This window comes from Bidens hawaiensis, unplaced genomic scaffold (genome assembly GCF_021521415.1).
Source record: "Bidens hawaiensis isolate Kalapana, Puna unplaced genomic scaffold, B.hawaiensis_p1.1 tig00007801_1, whole genome shotgun sequence".
Taxonomy (NCBI): Eukaryota; Viridiplantae; Streptophyta; class Magnoliopsida; order Asterales; family Asteraceae; genus Bidens; species Bidens hawaiensis.
In genome coordinates this window covers 168257-187915 of record NW_027491542.1, presented here as the reverse complement: position 1 = coordinate 187915, position 19659 = coordinate 168257, and positions in this window count along the sequence as shown.

Here is a 19659-nt window from a genome sequence, read left to right as displayed (position 1 = left end):
GTCGCCCAATGATAGGATGGATTGCACCCTGGCCATGTGCACGATTATAACAAATTGGCCAGGTGTCCTTTATTTATTGGCTGTTCAGTCACGTAATCTTCAAGTAAGAGTCATGAATCTTCTTCTAGAGAGTATTCGAGTGATGAAAGCTGTCCCGCTGGCATTGTCTTCCGGATGTTTAAGCGGGCAGATATCTCGTCTTGCGGATGGCTTTTGAAGATGCCAGGACGCTTCGGCGCGTGTTGTGAGGACGTTCCTCCTCATTCGTGATATGCGGATGGTCTATGTGTCCTCTGGGTGGCTTATAAGAGGATTCTCTGTGACCCGCGGGTGGTACTTAAGGGTATTTGGGTCTTTTTGGTACCCTACCTCTACAAGTCCCCCCAGTCCAGTGTTTCTTCCGTGTGAAATCTTTATGCGGGTGAAATTCTGGACTTAATGCGTATTGGGGATTTTTATTGTTCAGAAGTTAGGTAGAAAATATCTTCTGATGGTATGGATAATCATGAAAAAGGACAAGTTGCTCACTCGCAGGTGCGTGAACAGGTGATGGAACGTTTTTTATGGCTGTCACTGTACCTTACTGTATAACTTTTTCTCTTTTTCGAATTTCCCGTGTGACGTGTCAGTTGCTGGTTGGGTGATGTTTTTCTCTCTCTACTGTTCATATCCCATCTCATTAATTGCGATGGGTATAAATAAGGAGAGATTCCTTTCTTTAGAGGTTTTATCACTCTTTTCCTCTGATTATCTTCTTATTTTCTCTCTGATAAAGTATCGAATCTTTCTTATATGTCTTCCTTAAATCTTCCTTAAATGTCAAATGTTCAGACTGAAGTTGATGAGATAGAAATTGAATGGGACTACTCAGAATATGAAAATTTATTGGAAATGTATGGTATTCCACCCGAGTGGAAACCGGAGTTTCCTTCTATCGGTTCTATAGCCAGTTTCCCACCGCCTGGGAAAATGGCTTTGTATGCCAATTATTTTGTTCATGGGAACTTCCGTTTACCCATAACGAGATTCCTTTAGAAGGTGTTAACTGCCTTTGGAATCCATTTATCTCAATTGCATCCTCATGCTATGATGCGAATTCGTCATTATGAATTCGTATGCATAGCACGTGACATGGTGCCACATATTGATCGATTTCCATTTTTTTACCGTCTTGCCATTCGTAATGGTTGGTATACGTGTCAGGGGTTTTCTGACCGAAGCATCGGATATGAAGTTGAAAAGGTATCTAAAGATTGGCGGAATAAGTTCTTTTGGATTTCTGAGGACGTGGTGCCGTTAAACATGGTTCGCCATCCGGTGAATTCTGCCCTTCTGGACATTGTTACCGCTAATTATGAAGGTCAAGAATGGTATCGCGTACTCACGATGGAACCAACACCAATGCGAGCACTGCCAGAAGAAGCCCTGTGTGGGCAGGCATGAGTCGCTTATGGGCCTCAGAATTTATGGAGCCTATTTTTGTTGACTTATATGAACGTAAGTTATTCTTACTGTTTTTTCTTCTTTTTGCGATGTATTCTATAATCAAAATTTTTTATCTCCTCAGGTCGGGGTTCGATGTTCAATGCCCTTTTTGAATATAGGGGTTGTGTCCGACATGGCATCCGGGATGCCGGTGACATGCCTATTCTCGAGGAGACTAAGTCCCGCTTCTTTTTTCCAAAGAAGGTGCGGGCTGAGCCCATTGTCTCGAACGCCACCTTTGAAACAGGTGCGTATGTTCTGCACCCTCATCCGCTTTTTTCTATTACTCTGACGGGATGATCGCCACATTATTGTCGAGTGATGATGACGGCGATAGTTCTGACTTCTCGATCTCCCAAGGAGAGAGGGAATCTGATGACGATACACCTGAACCTTCTTCTGTCTCCCATTTGTTGGCAGAATTGGAGAAAAAGAGAGCTTTTATGGCTTCTCAAGCAAGACAAGTGGGCGTCGAGACTGCGGATGTTGAGGCGGGACCTTCGAAGAAGAAACGAAAAATTCGCCGTCCTAAGAAGCCACAATACAGCCTTGCTGACCGTTTGACACTGTTGAAGGTACATATTAATCTTTTTTAAGTATTATACTTTCATAAGATGTGTAGCTAAAGATAGCTTTTGTTTTTGTAGACCCACTGATCTTTAGTGAAGATGTCTCTGAGAAGTTGCCTACACCAACTCCTCAAACTGAACAACAACCATCTCCTTCTCCAGAGAAGAATGTGGAGGATAAGCCTCCGATTCCTCCTAGCAATATTAAAACGGAGGATCAACCATCCTCACCTTTGGTAGAGGAGAGAGTGCCAACCCCTCCGATTGATACTGCCACTATAGAGGGGGCTAACGTCCAGTCTGAGACTGATGATCGTTTTAACTATATTTTTGAGGCTAGGGGTGGTACTGGTAGTCAGCATGACAATCCTGCTGTTAATGAGGAGGGTTACAGGATTGAGGAGTCTCCTCCTCAACAACTTTTTTCAACCCCAACTCGCCTTAAACCTTCGGGTTCTCGTTACTATGGGGATACGGGCCTGGGTGATACACATGAATTGTTTGTCCCTCCATGGGGGATTACTAACGGGTCACGTTTCTCCCATCCTAGAACTTGTATGGATTTCGTTGAACATTGTACGCCACCCGCTGAGATGGTAGTTCAACGAGACCTTTCCCGCCATGACCTACATACCAACGTGGCTTACTACCTGGCTAAAGCTTTAGCCGGTAGCCAAGAAGTCCTAAGTGAATGGCGTACCTTAGGCAGGAAAGTGGGAGAGGCCCGGCGGGCCACTGAGGCTGCCAAGAAAGAAGGTGAGGAGCAACGCATTGCTGCCCAAACTGCTAAGTGGAAGCAGATCGATGCGGAGAATGCCCTTAAAAGTGAACAAGATCGTAATGCTGCTGCTGCTCACCGATGGAAGGAAGCTTGTGAGAAACAAAATTCCCTTCTTGAAGCTGCTCGGCCGAAGACCCAAAAGGAAAAGGATGACTTAGCCCGTGCTCAAGAAGCCAATTCTTCCTTGGGAGATCAAGTGGCCCTTCAAGGTGCACGTATCCATGATCTCTAGGCGGAGATGAAGTTGCAGAAGGAGCGAGTCGAACTCAAAGACCGGAGCGCTGCTGAAATTCAGACTGCCTATGACTCTCTTCTTCGAGCTCATGAGGAAGCTATCGCAGAATCAAAGGAATTTCAAGCGCGGGCAGAGCGTGCAGAGCAGGACCATCAGTGGTTCCTTACTCGGGGAGTTGATGCTGTAAGTTAATCTTTATCATTTATTATTTCGCTCTTATTCTTTGATATTGGGAACTTATGTTTTTGTCTCAACAGGTCGTCTGCCATATTAAAGAAAGTAAGGAGCTGAATGATAGCTTTGCCAATGTGATGGCTGCCTCTTCTTCGCTTGGGCGTGTGGCGGGCTTCCATGAAGGATTGAGTTATACTCGAAGCAACCACACATTTCAAGACCATCCGCTATATGGTGTAAACGTCAAACAAGATCGTGCGGACCAGGTCAAGGAGCATGACACTCTAGTGTTTCCTTTACAAGATGCGCTTCCGGATTTTGCTTCCGTATACGACGGCGTACAACTTTTGAAGAGTTACATTGGGGAGGAATCTGAGGATGATTCCTCAGAAGATACTTCGCAGAAGGCTCTGGAAGATCCATCAGGCTCGAACCCTTAGTATATTCTTAGGTTTTTATCACTTGTAATTTTTCTTTCTCATTTTGTAATTATCTTTTGAATAATTAATGAGAAAACCTCTTTGAATTTTGTGGACAATCAACTGTTTGGAGAAAATATCTCTAAAAGATATTTTTGAAATTTACAGCTTTTTTGAAATGTTTAAACGTTTGGATAACTATGACGACGTGGCGGAGAGAGAAACTCTTTGAGGACAACTGACAAGACGTGGAGAACGCCAGTGATAGCCTGTTTGCATTATCTTGAAATTCCCGCCTGACGTGTCAACCATCTGGCGGTTCGCGATTTCTCTCTCCTCTGTCACTTTATGAATCGCATTAATTGCGATGGGTATAAATATAACCCTTGCGATTTCCACTTAATTTTTATCGCTTTCAAATTTCTCCCAAACAATTGAAACTTTTCTGCAACTTTCTGAGATTCCTTAATTTTCTTGAAACTGAAATGGCTAAAGAGAAGAAGAATACCCCCACCATCAACGACGTTGTTGTCTGCCTTAAAGAAGAAGATTATAATGACGTTGTTAATGTTTACGGATTAACGACGGAGTGGAAACCAGAACGTCCTGCTAGTGGTTCTATTGCCACTAGTCCTCCTCCGAATAAAATGGCTGTCTACGTGGACCATTTTACCACGGGGAACTTCCGGGTTCCGATTACTAAATTTGTCGGATCGATCTTAACAACTTATGGGATTCATCTATCCCAGATCCATCCCTTTGGGATGTTGAGGATTCGACATTTCGAATTTTGTTGCCAAACTCATAACCTAGAACCGACTGTTGGCATGTTTGCCGTTTTTTATAAGATGACCTTTCGTGACGGATGGTACAGTTTTGCCTCCATCGAGAAGAGGATTATAGGCACGGAATGGCTCCGTAGCCTTCATGGCTGGAAGCCAAAGTTTTTCTGGATTCATGAGGACGTCATTCCGTTCAAGATGATGAAACGTAAGGCGGACGCTCCCATGCCCGTAGTTCTTGCCAGCGCTCACGAGGATCAGGCGTGGTATGAAACGCTGATCTCCACGCCAACTCCTCTACTCCCAATTCATGAAGGGGCGATGGTGTGTGCAAAGATGAGCCGCCTGTGGCCGTTTCCAAGTCTGGAACCGTACTACGAGGAGACCAACAAGAGTAAGTTTGTTGTTATCTCTGTTTTGTCATTAAGTATTTTCTAACTTTGTTTTCTTGCTTTGTGTAGGTGAAGGTTCCGCCTTTAGTACTTTGTTGGGTCGCGAGAGGGGAATGATGGTGCGACGCCCAATCGATAAGAGGGATGCGCCTTCCTTGAGCGCACCCGTTATAATTTTATATTCCTCACAGCTTTCCGCCCGGAACCTAAAGTTTCCGAGGCGATGTATGCCAAAGGTGAGGCATATGTTAAAGATTGTATCCAGAAAGGTGAGGGCATTTTGAAACCCAAACCTATGACTGCTATTACTTCCAGCGGAGTGATTGTGCTCTTCTCGTCTAGCGAGGAGTCATCACTTTGTGAAGAAGCTTGTTCAACTGATGTTAATAGAGATGTGGACTCATCTGCAGGTCTCACTCGCTAGAGGGCTGCGTCTAGCCAAACGGCGGATCAAGATGATGCTACAATTGAAGCAGAAGGTAAGAGACCTGCGTCTGATGATGTCACTGCTGAGGGTGATAGTCAAGCGAGTTAGGCGGGCGTCTCCAAAGCGGCTGGAAAACACAAGGTTAATCCAGTCAAGGTTGTCTCCAAGAAGAAGAAATCTAAAAAGACAAACCCTACTGCTTTGGGAGCTCTTTTGGATCAACTCAACGCTGACGATCCTTCGTTAGGTAAGCTAAATCTCTATTATTGTGAATTAGAATGTTTCTAACTCAATTGTTGATGTTTTTCAGTGAACCTGGATAACCTCTCTGAAGGTATTTCCGGTTTGAAGGATTCTCCTGTTCGTCCGCCACCACCGCCTCCTAATACTGCCAAGGACCCGGTAGTTGTGGCGGATGATTCGCCTTTGAAGAATAAGGGGTCGACACGACTGATCATGCCAAGGTGTCACCCTCTTATAATGTTTACCGTTTTAGGGATCAAGGGGCATAAGAACGTTCCCCTATGCTTCCCAAACTTCCCCTACTCCTGAAGAGGAAGACCCTTCCCCGCATCAACCTAATTGGACCTTACGTCGGGATTCGACATTCCGTGACGTGGACGCATGTTATAAATTTCTGCGGGAGAGTCTTCCACATGGTGAAAGGAAAGACGTCGCCTCAGTGTCCGCCAGGAGTTGCTGAACTCCCATACTTACTATGTGGCAAATTCTATTTCCACTACCCATGAGATAACCAGAGATTGGCTGGCGATGAATGAAGAATGGGACGAACTAGCGGCCTCTGCTTCCGATGCCAAAGAAGAAGCTCTTAGGTTTATCAATGAAGCTAGGGAAGCCAACCAGGCCCTGGAGGCAGAGAAGGTTGCCCGATCTGCTGCCGAGGAAGCCAAGATTACTCTCCAAAAGCAACTGGATGAACAATCCAAGACGATGGCTGACTAGACCAAGTTGCTGGAAACCCTGCAGGCTGAGTCAGCAGCCAAGGAAAAGCGCCTGGCTGATCTTAATGTCAGAAATCGTGATCAAGCCCTGGAATGAGCCAAACACAAGATGGAGCTATTCAGGCCAAGGCGGATCAAAAATGGCTATTGGCGGAAGCTATTCCCAAGGTATGTATTTTATTCTAGCCACAAATAATCTAAGTGTTTAGAGTTATTTATGCGTGATGATTTTGACAGGTCATTGCTGATGTCCGGGCTAGTGATGAGCTTGGGAATTGTGTTGCTATCCTCCTCAAAGCTTCTAAACAGGCCGGTCGCCAACTAGGCTTCCAAGAAGGTTATCAGTTTGGATTAAACTCCAAGCTTCCTGAGGAGTATGTTTTGGCTGGCCAAGATACTGTTGCCATCCTCAAACAGAAATCAAAGGACTTTGATTCTTTGAAATTTTTTTAACGAAGCAGACATCCGAGCTTGCTGATAAGGAAGATAGCATCCAGCAGCTAAAGACTCTTCTTGAACTTGATGAAGAAAACGAAGAAGAAGAAGATGACGAACATGCTGATGATGCGGGAGGTGAGGGTGCGGAGCATAATGATGCTGCACCATGAATTTTTCTGTTCTTGTAACTTGATCTTTTTTTGTTTGTTTGTAATCCCATTTGTGTAAATAAAGAAGCTTTTATTTTGTATCCGGTACACTTTGTTTATTTGTCATAATATAAGTGTTTTGTAGGATCTTCTTTGTATGCCAATAAAGGATTACATAATAATATAAGTCTCACATGACTGAAAAGAAAATTTTCATAACTGAGGCGTAAGCCGATTTATAAGAAACGGAATTACAAAGGTTCTTAACATCTAGTTAAGCACGCAGGCCAAAAGAAAGACCAACTAAATGTAACATTTTCTCAGTTGGGCCCCATTCCAGGTTCTAGGGATATCTGTCCCATCCGACCTTTCAAGTTTGTAGGTACCTTTGGATAGAACTTTCTGGATTCTATATGGTCCTTCCCAGGTAGGAGCCAACTTGCCCGAAGGCTCTTGCCCGGAGGCTTCATTATTGCGGAAGACAAAGTCTCCCGCATCGTATTCACATCTTTGAACCCGCGAGTTATAATATTTTTGAAACTGTCGTTTGTAATTATGCTCGCAGATTGATGCTAGTTCTCTCCTTTCCTCGAGGAGGTTAAGATTCATCCGGAGTTCATGATCGTTATCTTCGATCATGAGAACTCTGGCGGATGGGATTCCGATTTTGGCTGGAATAATGGCCTCTGTGCCATAAGTCAAACTAAAGGGGCTTTCGAAATTACTGGAATTTTTCTGAGTGCGGAAAGCCCATAGTACATGGGGCAATTCGTCCACCCAACCCGTCCTTTTAGTTCCTAGTCTGGCCTTGATTCCTTCTTTAATGGTCCGATTAGTTCGTTCAACTTGACCATTTGCTTGCGGTTGAGCTACAGAGGTGAAGGTTTGAGAAATGTGTAATTCTTTTAGCCATTCTTGTAACCCACTGTCCGAGAATTATGTTCCATTATCACTAACGAGCTCTAGGGGGAGGCCGGAACGACATATGATGAATTCCCACAAGAATTTTTTAACGCTCGGTGCTGTTATAGAAGCAACTGGTTTGGCCTCCACCCATTTTGTAAAGTAGTCGATGGCTACTATTAAGAATTTGACCCGTCCAGGGGCTTCGGGGAAAGGTCCCATGAAATCAATGGCCCATTTTTGGAACGGCCAAGCTGAAGTGACTGGAACTAACTCGTTCTTTGGTCGCAACGTGTTAGGGGCATGCCTTTGGCAAGAATCGCACTTTCTGATTTCATTAACTACATCCAAGTGCATCCCCGGCCAATAGTATCCAGCATTCATTAATTTCACCACGACCATGCGTGGGTCAGCGTGAAGACCACAAATGCCTTCATGAACCTCTCTGATTAGGTAGTTCGCGCCCTCAACATCCACACATCGTAGTAGTGGTCCGAGGAAGGAACGTCGATACAAGACACCGTCAAGTATTTGATAGTTCAAGGCTTTGTGTTTTATCTTCCGGGCCGTTGTTTTTCCTTCCGGAAGTACTTCGGACGACGAGTATGCTGTAATCGGTGTCATCCAGGATTCCACTCCCGTTTGGATCACTAAAACCTGATGTTGCGGGACAGACGGGCGGTCTAATATTTCGATGCAGATGTCTTTGGCAAAGTGTTCGAAGTTTGTTGAGGCCAATTTACTGAGGGCATCCGCTGATCTGTTCTCACTTCTCTTTATATGTATGACTTTGCAAGAAAAGAATTGGAGCATCAGATCTTTCTCCTGTGACACATATGAAGCCATGATATCATTTTTTTCTTCGTATGTGCCGTTGATCTGTCCCGTAATCAACATGGAATCCACTCGGGCTTCCAAATGCTTAACCCCAAGCTTTTTAGCTATCCTCAAGCCCGCCAAAAAAAGCTTCATATTCTGCCTCGTTGTTGGTACTTCTGAAGTCCAACTTTATGGCATATGTAAACTCATGGCCTTCGAGATTGACTAGCTTGAGGCCTGCGCCACATCCCTCACTGCTTGAAGCTCCATCCGTAAATAAGGATCAAATCTGTCCTGATTCCGGGGGTGCTTGGGGTTGTTGCTCAATCAAACATTCTTTTTCTTTGTGATGCGGGACCTCTGTCACGAAGTCCGCCAACACTTGCCCTTTGATTGCTGGCCTAGGTTTGTATTCTATTACGTGTTCACGTAGTTCGATGGCCCATTTGGCCAATCGCCCAGACAATACTGGCTTGCTGAGAACGTTTTTGAGCTTGTATCCAGTTAAGACAATGATGGGGTGCCCTTGAAAGTACCTGCGGAAGCGTCGTGCAGCGTAGACCAGTGCCAAAACAAGTTTTTCTAGCATGGAATATCTTGTTTCTGGGTCTAATTGTGTTCTGCTGACGTAGTAGATTGGTGTTTGAACATTCTTGCGATCTGTCAGAAGGACAGCCCCGATAGCAATGTCTGAAGCTGATAGGTATAACGTTAAAGGTTCTCCCGCTTGGGGTGATGTTAACGTGGGAAGTTCTATCAAACATTTTTTAACCTCCAAAAAAGCTTTTTCGGCCTCCGCGGTTCACTTAAATTATGCTTTCTTGAGACAATTTCTTAAAGTTGAAATGAAAGGATGGGACTTAGCTACATGATTCGCCAAAAAAAGATTCAAGGCGACCAGTCGACCATTTAATGTATGAACTTCTTTGAGGGAAGATGGGGAAGGCATGCGGGCTATAGCTTGAACTTTATCAGGATTAGCTTTGAAGCCCACATCCGTGACAATCACTCCCAAAAACTTTCCTTCTTCCATTCCAAATGAGCACTTGGCCGGGTTCAACTTCATGTTGATACCTTTCAAGGTTTCAAACGTCTCCTCAATATCTCTCAACATCTGGTTTTCCTCAACACTTTTTATTATGAGATCATCCATATACACTTCTAAATTTCGACCAATTTGATCTTTGAACGCTATGTCCATTAATCGTTGATATGTGGCTCCCGCATTCTTTAGTCCGAAAGGCATCATTTTGTAGCAAAAGGTGCCATGATCAGTGCGAAATGCTGTTTTGTCCTCATCGCCCGCTGCCATGCGGAACTGATGGTAGCCCTTGTAGGCATCCAGGAAGCATTTGAATTTGAATGGTGCCACAACATCAACCTTGAGATCTATTTCGGGTAAGGGATAACAATCTTTGGGACATGCTTTATTTAGATCTTTGAAATCAATGCACATCCGCCATGACCCACTGCTTTTGGGAACCATAACTGGATTAGCAACCCATGTCTGATAACGAATTGGGCGGATGATTCCAGCTTGTAAGAGGTCCTGGACTTGCTCATTCATTGCTTTTGTTTGTTCCGGACCCATCTTACGTTGTTTCTAAACAATTGGTGTAAACAACGGGTTTACCCTTAATTTGTGTTCCGCAATGTTCCTCGAAACACCGGTCATATCCGCTGGTTGCCATGCAAAAACATCAATATTCGTTGATAATAACTGTTTCAAGAAGGTCCGCACTATTTCGGAAATAGCAGGTCCTATTGTTACAGTTTAATCAGGAAATTTTTTGTTCAAAACCCATTTCTCTGGTTCAGTCTTCACAGTTTGTTTTGGAATTTTGCTTGGTTTTGAGCTCTCGGTTGCAAAGCAGTGCCGATTAACATAAATTATTGCTATGCCAGTGCAAGTTGGAATTCCTACTGCACCGTGTGCTGTGGACGGATGAGCATTAAAGTCACCAATCACTTCTCGTCCAAGAATAATGTCATGTTTTGATGTTGCTGGCAGAACAAAAAATTCGACTTTCTCAGTCCTAGAGTGAATTCCGTCACTTAAGGTGACTGGGAATGAAATTACACCCCGCGGATGCATTATTTCCCCTCCGAACCCCGATACTGGAGCGTGGATGGGTTTTAATCTTTTCTTATCTTCCTCATCAAGCTGTTCAAAAAATTGTTCATACATGATGTCGGAAGTACTACCGGTGTCGAAGAAGACGTATTGGGAACGGTAGTGTCCGAATTGGGCAGTGATGATCAAGGGGTTTTTGTTATTTGGGCCCCCCTTTATACGAGGAAATATCACTGGCTCATTCTTCCAGTCCTCATCATCAGATTCCTTCCTCTTTTTCCTTGTATCGTACCTGGCTTGTATCTTATGGACGTTTAAATCTCTGACTTGCTTTTTACTCGGGCCTTGGATATCCTGTGCGGGAGATTTACCATTGTCAGGTTTTCCACCTTTTACCAAGTGTCCAAGTTTTCCAGACTTTACAGCTGCTTCAATTTCATTTTTTAATGTTCTGCATTCATTCGTATTATTACCAATGTCATCAAGATACGAACAACGCTTTTTCGGGTCAAGGAATGATCTTCTCGTCATAGGCTGTGGTTTTTTAAAATTCACATTCTCTGTGGTAAGAATTTCAGCAGGAGTCTTTGAAAGAGGAGTCCAAATATTGGGACCTCGGTTCGAGGGTACCACTTTGTTTTTGTTGCCTATGAGGGATCGTGCATCAAATGGTTTTGATGCTTCCGCACTTGGCTGAAGCCTTGACCAGATAGGGCCTTTCGCCTGTCTATTAGGTCTTGGAGTTTGAAACTCGACTTTGAATTTTTGCTTTGAGTTACCACTTCTCAATGTTTTCTCAGTGTTCGCATACACCTTTGCTGCATCATGAGATCGTCCCACTCTTTTGGCATTCCATCTCTGCCAGTAAGTGTGCGGACTAAATAATCATTTCTGACGTTTTTGCGGAAGGCGCCCCGAAACATGTCTTTGCTAATTCCACCGATGTTCAGACTCTCATCGTTGAACCTGGTGATGAAATCTTCTATAGACTCGTTATCGCGCCGAATGACATCTAAAATTTCTGATTGGTCTCGAGTATGTTTCTTCTGTTGACTGAACTGTTGAGAAAATTTCTTCACCAAATCGTCCCAGCTAGAAATTTCACCGTCAGGTAAATTTTTAAACCACTCTCTTGCTGCCCCTGTTAGTGTCAATGCGAACATGTGACACCAATAGGAAAGCGTCCAACCACTAACACCACCTACCGCCACAAAGTTCTGGAGATGATCGCTTGGATCAATCATACCATTGTATTTACCAACCGATGTAGGTATTTTAGCATTAACAGGAAAGGGTGCTGTGGCAATGCTCGCTATAAATTTTTATTTTTCGGCGAAAGCCTCGTGGCGGTATGGTTTGGTAAAGTCTCGTTCAGCATTGCTATGGTACTCGGTGGCGAACGGTGTCATGCGGACGACTACTTCTCGTCTGGGAGCTCATCCTACTATCCCCGGTATACATATTGTAATCTCCCTGGTGGTAAGATGAATCGTAACTATCAAACTCATCCAAATAAGATGGTATCCGCATGTCTATGCGAGGACGAGGGCGTAGCCTTGGTAACTCACCAAACTCCGGCTCCGCCTGTTGGCTGTAACGAATCTGACTTCCTCGCACTATTGGTGGAGGGGAAGGAGATCCTCTAGGGGATTCCTCATAATCCAAAGTGCGAGCGTGAAGTCTTTCATTACGTTTTCTTCGCTCGTATTCAGCCACCAAACTTTGTTGTTGCATGTGGATCCACTCCTCAGGAGTTAATGCCCCTCTGGATCTAGAATTACGTTGGTGAGATCTCGCGATGTCAGAATCGCCTGAATCATTTTCCAGATCCAATTCTGGTCGTTTCCGGCGAGTCTCATCCGTAATTCGTTTTTGACCCAAATTAGAACCTTCCGGTGCCACGGCACGTCCCATGTTTGTGGGAGTGGGATCGGTTGGTGCTGTAACATTTTCTAGGGAAAAACCCCAAGGTGTTACCTCAGTGATTCGTGACCCCGGAGCAGTGACACGTTCAAGAGCACGGCCACCCGGAGTCGTGATACGTGCAAAAACACTAAGACCCGGAGGTGCTTCTATGTTAGTTACACGTGAATCGGGTGCAGCAGTTCCCGTCGGCCTTTCAGGAAGTTTACTCATATCAAACGAACCAAAAACCGACAGAGACAAAATTATGCAGTTCTAACACCAACACGGATGGCGCCAATGAAGAAACACGGATCCGATCCCCGGGTATGGGTCCTGGATCCAATGAGTCCACAGGGTAAGATACGATAATTACTACCAATGATATGAGTGTGACTTCCCAAAGTCCAATGACCGGAACCTGCAAAACAGACACCGTGAGTCTCGTTACAGGAAAGACAAGAGGGGGGGGGTCTTCCTGTAACCACCCTCCGGCATGAGAATCAGTAACGTTCGTAAATAGAGAAAGTACTGAAGTAAACAGACTAAGTGTAGTCAGAATGCAAGTGAGTGAATGAATACCTCATACCGTTTGACAAGGTATTTATAGCCGAATGATGTAGGAGGGTGATTGGGCCAGCTGTCCTCTTCCAGAAGATCTTTGATAACTGCCTGGACGCGTGTCCTCTTGTGATAGGTTGAGCTATACGTCCCATGTGCATGGGTATAACAACCTGGACACGCGTCGCCCAATGATAGGATGGATTGCACCCTGGACATATGCACGATTATAACAAACTGGCCAGGTGTCCTTTATTTATTGGCTGTTCAGTCACGTATTCCCCAAGTAAGAGTCATGAATCTTCTTCTAGAGAGTATTTGAGTGATGACAGCTGTCCCGCTGGCATTGTCTTCCGGATGTTTAAGCAGACAAATATCTCGTCCTGCGGATGGCTTTTGAGGATGCCAGGACGCTTCCGCGCGTGTTGTGAGGACATTCCTCCTCATTCGTGATATGCGGGTGGTCTATGTGTCCCGCGGGTGGCTTATAAGAGGATTCTCTGTGACCCGCGGGTGGTATTTAAGGGTATTTGGATCTTTTTGTTACCCTACCTCTACAGGATCCATGTGCATGAAAAACAAGGTCCATATCATTCCAATAAGAATAAAATAAATCAGATTATGTGATGATAGATTTACAGTTAAAAGTTATATCAGCATTTTTTTTTGTCTTATTATATGTTTGTTGGACTCAGTCTGCCCAAGAGACATATTATAATTGATGTGGCTAGTACGTTATGATCCAAGTCGGGTCATACCTAATAACAAGCTGGACAAACACCGATAATATTCGTTTACATATGATGTGATCATAACAAATGATTATTAACACTTGAGTTATTTGGAAAGAGGTTTCTAAATAAAATGTACTTGTGTAATAAACAAATCATATGGATGATTTATGTTTTATGAGAGAACATTACATAGTGTTATTTAAGTTGGTTGAATAACAATATGTGAATAATAATAACCAAGCATGTATCTTAACATATAATAAGTTTTATATGTTATAAGTTATAAACTTATAAATATATATATATATATAACTTTATAAAAAAAGGAAAAGTAATAATACTCTTTCAAATGTAATATTATTATATGTTTGAGTGGAGACATGCAAGGTGAGTGGAGACATGCAATGGTTATTATTGGTGGAGAGAAATATGCCTTTGAATAAAACCAAGTCTTTCTCTTTCATTCTTTCATAACACACATAATTTCCAAGTAAACTTTTCTCTCTTCCTCTCTTGGGTATTTTCATCCAACATAAGAAAAGAAGAAGAAAATTTCAAGTGCAAATCCTAGCTAGAAGTGGTGTGTTGTTGAAGCTTGGGGTATGCTAGTTTGAGGAGCTCCCATATTCAAGTTCTTACCTTTCAATCATCATCTCTTTCACCCGGTTTTGTCATATTGAAAGGTAGTAGTAACATGCATGAACTTATAGTGACATGTATGTATTTGATAGTGTGTAATTCGTATTTGGATCCGGGTTTGGGTTTTGCATGTTTAAAATTTGTTTTATACATATCATATTAACAAGATTTAAAACTTTTATATCCTCTACGTTTTTGGTAAAATAGGGATTTTATCACTTTGATAATTTTGTTAAACCCCAACAATGGCATCAAGAGCCGCTTATACGAATGCATGCTTCATTAGACCCAAAATTTTTCGGGTTTATGGTGGGTTTCACCATTTGGCCGAAACTTTTTGGGGTTTTGGTTACCCCATGGTTTTTCAAGGTTATACTTTACATGCATGTGGTAATCTTGAAAAACCAAGTCATTTGGATGATTGTTTAGTTTGTTTGGACAAAACCCGAAACTTTCGGTTTGCTTTAGCTTTGGCCGAAAGTTTTGAGGCAAAAAGGGGAACCATTTTGGTCTTGTATTATTGCATATTTGGATGTGTAATAGATGTTCATAACCTAGCCATGGCCTTGTGTTTGGTTGAATGATTGTGTTGGTTGTTTGTTCATTCGATTTGGTTGTAATATTTATTTGGGTTTGTAATCTATTTATTCATTCATTTGGTTTGTAATAATAAGTAGATTAGATGTATTTCTTTTACTAGAAAAATGTATTAGGATATATTTTGTAAAAGAAGATGCATGGATGGAAGCCCAAATAAAATGATGGAGACCACAACACCGGGGTAAACACTTGGAGCATATGGATGCGGAATCAAGTGGGAGTTCACCGACACAAGTGCATGTTCTTTTGGGTCCCTTAGGAAAGACTTTTTGACACACTTGTCTTCGGTCAACAAGTGTGGTCAACATTAGGAGGCTATGGTTATGAACTTGTGGTTGTGTATATTTTATGCTTGCATGGTTGATTTACTTATGTTTGTATTATTTGCAATATGGTTTGCTTAAAATCAACTAGCATAAAATTGGTTCCTTAGAAATCGTTAGGTAGTAAAAAAATTGGTTTTATTAATAACTAATGATTTCATAATAAAATAGGTTTTATTAATAGGAACTTTGAAAATGGGTTTTTCAACTAAGTACCATACATTTGAATGCATGCAAATGAAAGGTACAGTAAATAGTTTTCCAATCTAGAATTTAGAAAACTTAAATCCCTTTTAAAACAAGTTAAACACCATCTTTTTATACGACACTTAAGTCACTTGTAGACTTGAAAGTGAGTTAGGATCACCTAAGCACTTTTAAGAAAACTTGTGATCTTAAGGTGATTTTACAAGTACTTTTGGCATTAGGATCACCTAACCACTTGTATGAGTAAACTCACACGTGTGTATAAGTAGGACGACTTGATTTGAAACCATGACTATAGGATCACCTTAACATGGCGTTTAAAGGTGTTGATGGTATTAAACATACCAACTAAACATATGATGTTTAACCGATCCCATAAAACTAGAAGTTGCAAAGGGTTGCAATCGTCAAACGTTGACTACCTTGTTAATTTGAATAGTAGGATAAAGGTCACCTAACTATTATTTGAATGAAACGTTGGGTTCTAGATTTTAATCAATAATTGTCTTGGAGACATTAAAGGGTATTAAAGATTAAAATTTTATTAATATCGAAAATACTAATTTGAACTTTGTTAAAATTTCTTTTAGATGGCCGCAAACAACGCACCAAACGCTATTATCTCACCCGTGCATAACTGATCACTAAGATCCATTTTGGATAAGGATCGTCTAAACTATAACAACTTCATGGATTGGTATTGAAACTTGAGAATTGTTCTCAAGCAAGAAAAGAAGTCTTATATTTTAGATGATCCTATTCCCGATGAACCAAACGTTGACGATTTAGATGCCTACGCGAATTGGTTATAATACACCGAGGATTCGGTGCAAGTTTCTTGCCTCATGTTGGGAACAATGATTCCCGAGATCCAAAAGGATTTCGAGAATCATGGGGCGTATGACATGATTACCCAGCTTAAGGAAATGTTCCTTACTCAAGCTCGGGTTGAGCGATTCGAAACGGTTCGAGCGCTTCATGCATGACATATGGAAGAAACCCAATCTGTTTCATCTTATGTACTTAAGATGAAGAGCCACATTGATCGGCTTGAACGGCTTAACTGTCCCGTCTCAAAAGAGTTAGCCACAGATTTGATCCTAATGGCTTAACTAAAAGGTTTGAGACATTCGTCATGAACTACAACATGAACGGATGGGACAAAAGCATTGGTGAGCTTCACGCAATGCTTAAGACAGCCGAAGCCGGCATGGGTAAAAAGGTTTTACCCGTTCTTGCGATCAATGAGGGTGGCTCAAAGAAAAGGCATCACCCGGAACCAAAGGTAAGGGGCAAGTCAAGAAGGGGTTCAAGGGAAAGGCAAAGGCGGAACCAAAACCAAAGAAGCTAAAGGTTAGCGCTGAGGATCCGTGCTTTGGTTGTGGTGAGATAGGTCATTGGATGAGAAACTGTCCGACCTATCTCAAGGAGTTGAAAGCTAAGAGGGATGCGGGGCAAACCTCTGGTACAACTTTCATGATTCACATTGATCTTAATATTATTTCTTCTAACACATGGGTATTGGATACCGGATGTGGAACTCATATATGCAATTCATTGCAGGGGTTCAAAAGAAGAAATGAAGTGAAGAAAGGAGATACAAGTGTTTTCATGGGCAATGGAGCAAAGGTTGACGTCCAAGCCCGAGGAGATTATGTTTTAAAACTTCCAAATGGTTTGGAAATTATTTTGAAAAACATTTTATATTCCCCTAGTTTGACTAGGAATATTATCTCTGTTTCTGTATTAAGACAATCTGGTTATGACTTTAAGTTTGTTGATAATGGTATTTATGTTTTCATGGATAATGTTTTTTATTTTAAAGCGATGCCGTTTAATGGCATTTATGAATTAATTCATGATGACTCATACATTGATAACTCGTTGTACCAAGCTAACACCAAAAGACTCAAAATGGATTTGAGTAATACTTTTCTTTGGCATTGTCGTCTTGGTTACATAAACAAGAATCGTATTCATACACTTAGAAAGAATGGTCTTTTGAAATCAAATGTTGATTCATTTGATGAATGTGAATCTTGTTTATTGGGAAAGATGACCAAAGAGCCCTTTAATGGAACAAATGAGAGGGCGAAAAACTTATTAGGTATCATACATTCGGATGTATGTGGACCTTTTAGGACAATGACAAGAAATGGTGAAAGATACTTCATTACCTTTACCGATGATTATAGTCGCTATGGGTATGTGTTCTTGTTAAGACACAAAAATGAGGCATTTGAAATGTTCAAAGTCTTCCAAAATGAAGTACAAAATCAACTCAACAAAACAATCAAAGTACTACGTTCTGATAGAGGAGGTGAATACCTCAATGATGCGTTTCTAGAACATCTTAGGAGTTGTGGGATTGTCTCACAACTTACTCCACCTGGAACACCACAACATAATGGTGTGTCCGAGAGGAGGAATCGAACTTTATTGGACATGGTTCGATCCATGATGGCTAGAAGCTCATTACCTCTATCATTTTGGGGTTTCACTGTGATCTCCGCTGCCCGTATTTTAAATATGGCACCAACCAAGAAAGTGGATAGGACACCTTTTGAAATATGGCATGGAAAGGCTCCAAAATTTTCATATTTAAAGGTATGGGGTTGTGAGGCTTATGTTAAGATCTACACCCCTGACAAACTTGAATGTCGATCCACTAAGTGTATATTTGTAGGATATCCCATGGATTCGATGGGATATTATTTCTACAATCCAAGCGAGCATAAAGTGTTTATAGCTCGAAAGGCTAAGTTCTTGGAAAGAAGGTTCCTTATGGAAGGAACTGATAGAACTGTAGAACTCGAAGAGGATCGAGAACTACAAGCCGATACACGTTTGGTTGACGCTAGCAATCCACAAGAGGTTGTTGAGGATGATCAAATGGTTGATCAAAACACACAAAACATTCGCAAATCTGGTAGAGTTAGCACCCCACCTGAGAGATATGGATTTTTCATGGATGGATGCTACGTGGTAGATTCGGATGAACCCACCACATACCGAGATGCAATGTCGCAATCTGATTGTGACAAATGGCTAGATGCCATGAATGTTGAGATGCAATCCATGCATGACAATCAAGTATGGGACTTGGTTGCTCCACCTCTAAATTCCAAACTCGTTGGAAGTAAGTGGGTTTTCAAGAAGAAAACTGACATGCTTGGAAACTTGGATACTTATAAAGCTAGACTTGTAGCAAAGGGTTTCACTCAAACTCAAGGGGTTGATTATGATGAAACTTTCTCGCCCGTAGCGATGCTAAAGTCTATTAGGATATTGTTTGCCATAGCCGCATATTATGACTATGAGATATGGCAAATGGATGTCAAAACTGCTTTTCTAAATGGGCATCTTAATGAAGATGTTTATATGGTTCAGCCTGAAGGTTTTATCGATCCACAACATCCTAACAAAGTATGCAAGTTGAAGAAATCAATCTATGGATTGAAACAAACATCTAGAAGTTGGAATCACCGTTATGATGGTGAAGTTAAGAAATTTGGATTCATCAAAAACGCTGATGAAGCTTGTGTGTATAAGAAAGCTAGTGGGAGCATCATAACCTTTCTGGTATTATATGTCGATGACATATTATTGTTTGGAAATGACATTCCAACCTTGGAAGGTGTAAAAGCCTGGCTTGGAAGCTGTTTTTCCATTAAGGATCTTGGTGAAGCCGCCTATATTCTGGGAATAAGGATCTATAGGGATAGATCAAGGCGGTTGATAGGTTTGAATCAAAGTGCATACATAGACAAGATCTTGAAAAGGTTCAAGATGGAAAACTCTAAGAAAGGTTTGGTACCTATTCAAAGAGGAACGATGTTGAGTGCTTCTCAATGTCTAAGCTCAAAGGATGAGCAAGACAAAATGAGTGGTATCCCATATGCATCTGCTATAGGATCCATCATGTATGCCATGATTTGCACTAGACCAGATGTGTCATGCGCCTTGAGCATGACAAGTCGATACCAACAAAATCCGGGAACTAGCCGTTGGATGGCTGTTAAGAGCATATTGAAATACCTTAGAAGGACTAAGGATATGTTTCTAATATATGGCTCTGGTGAGG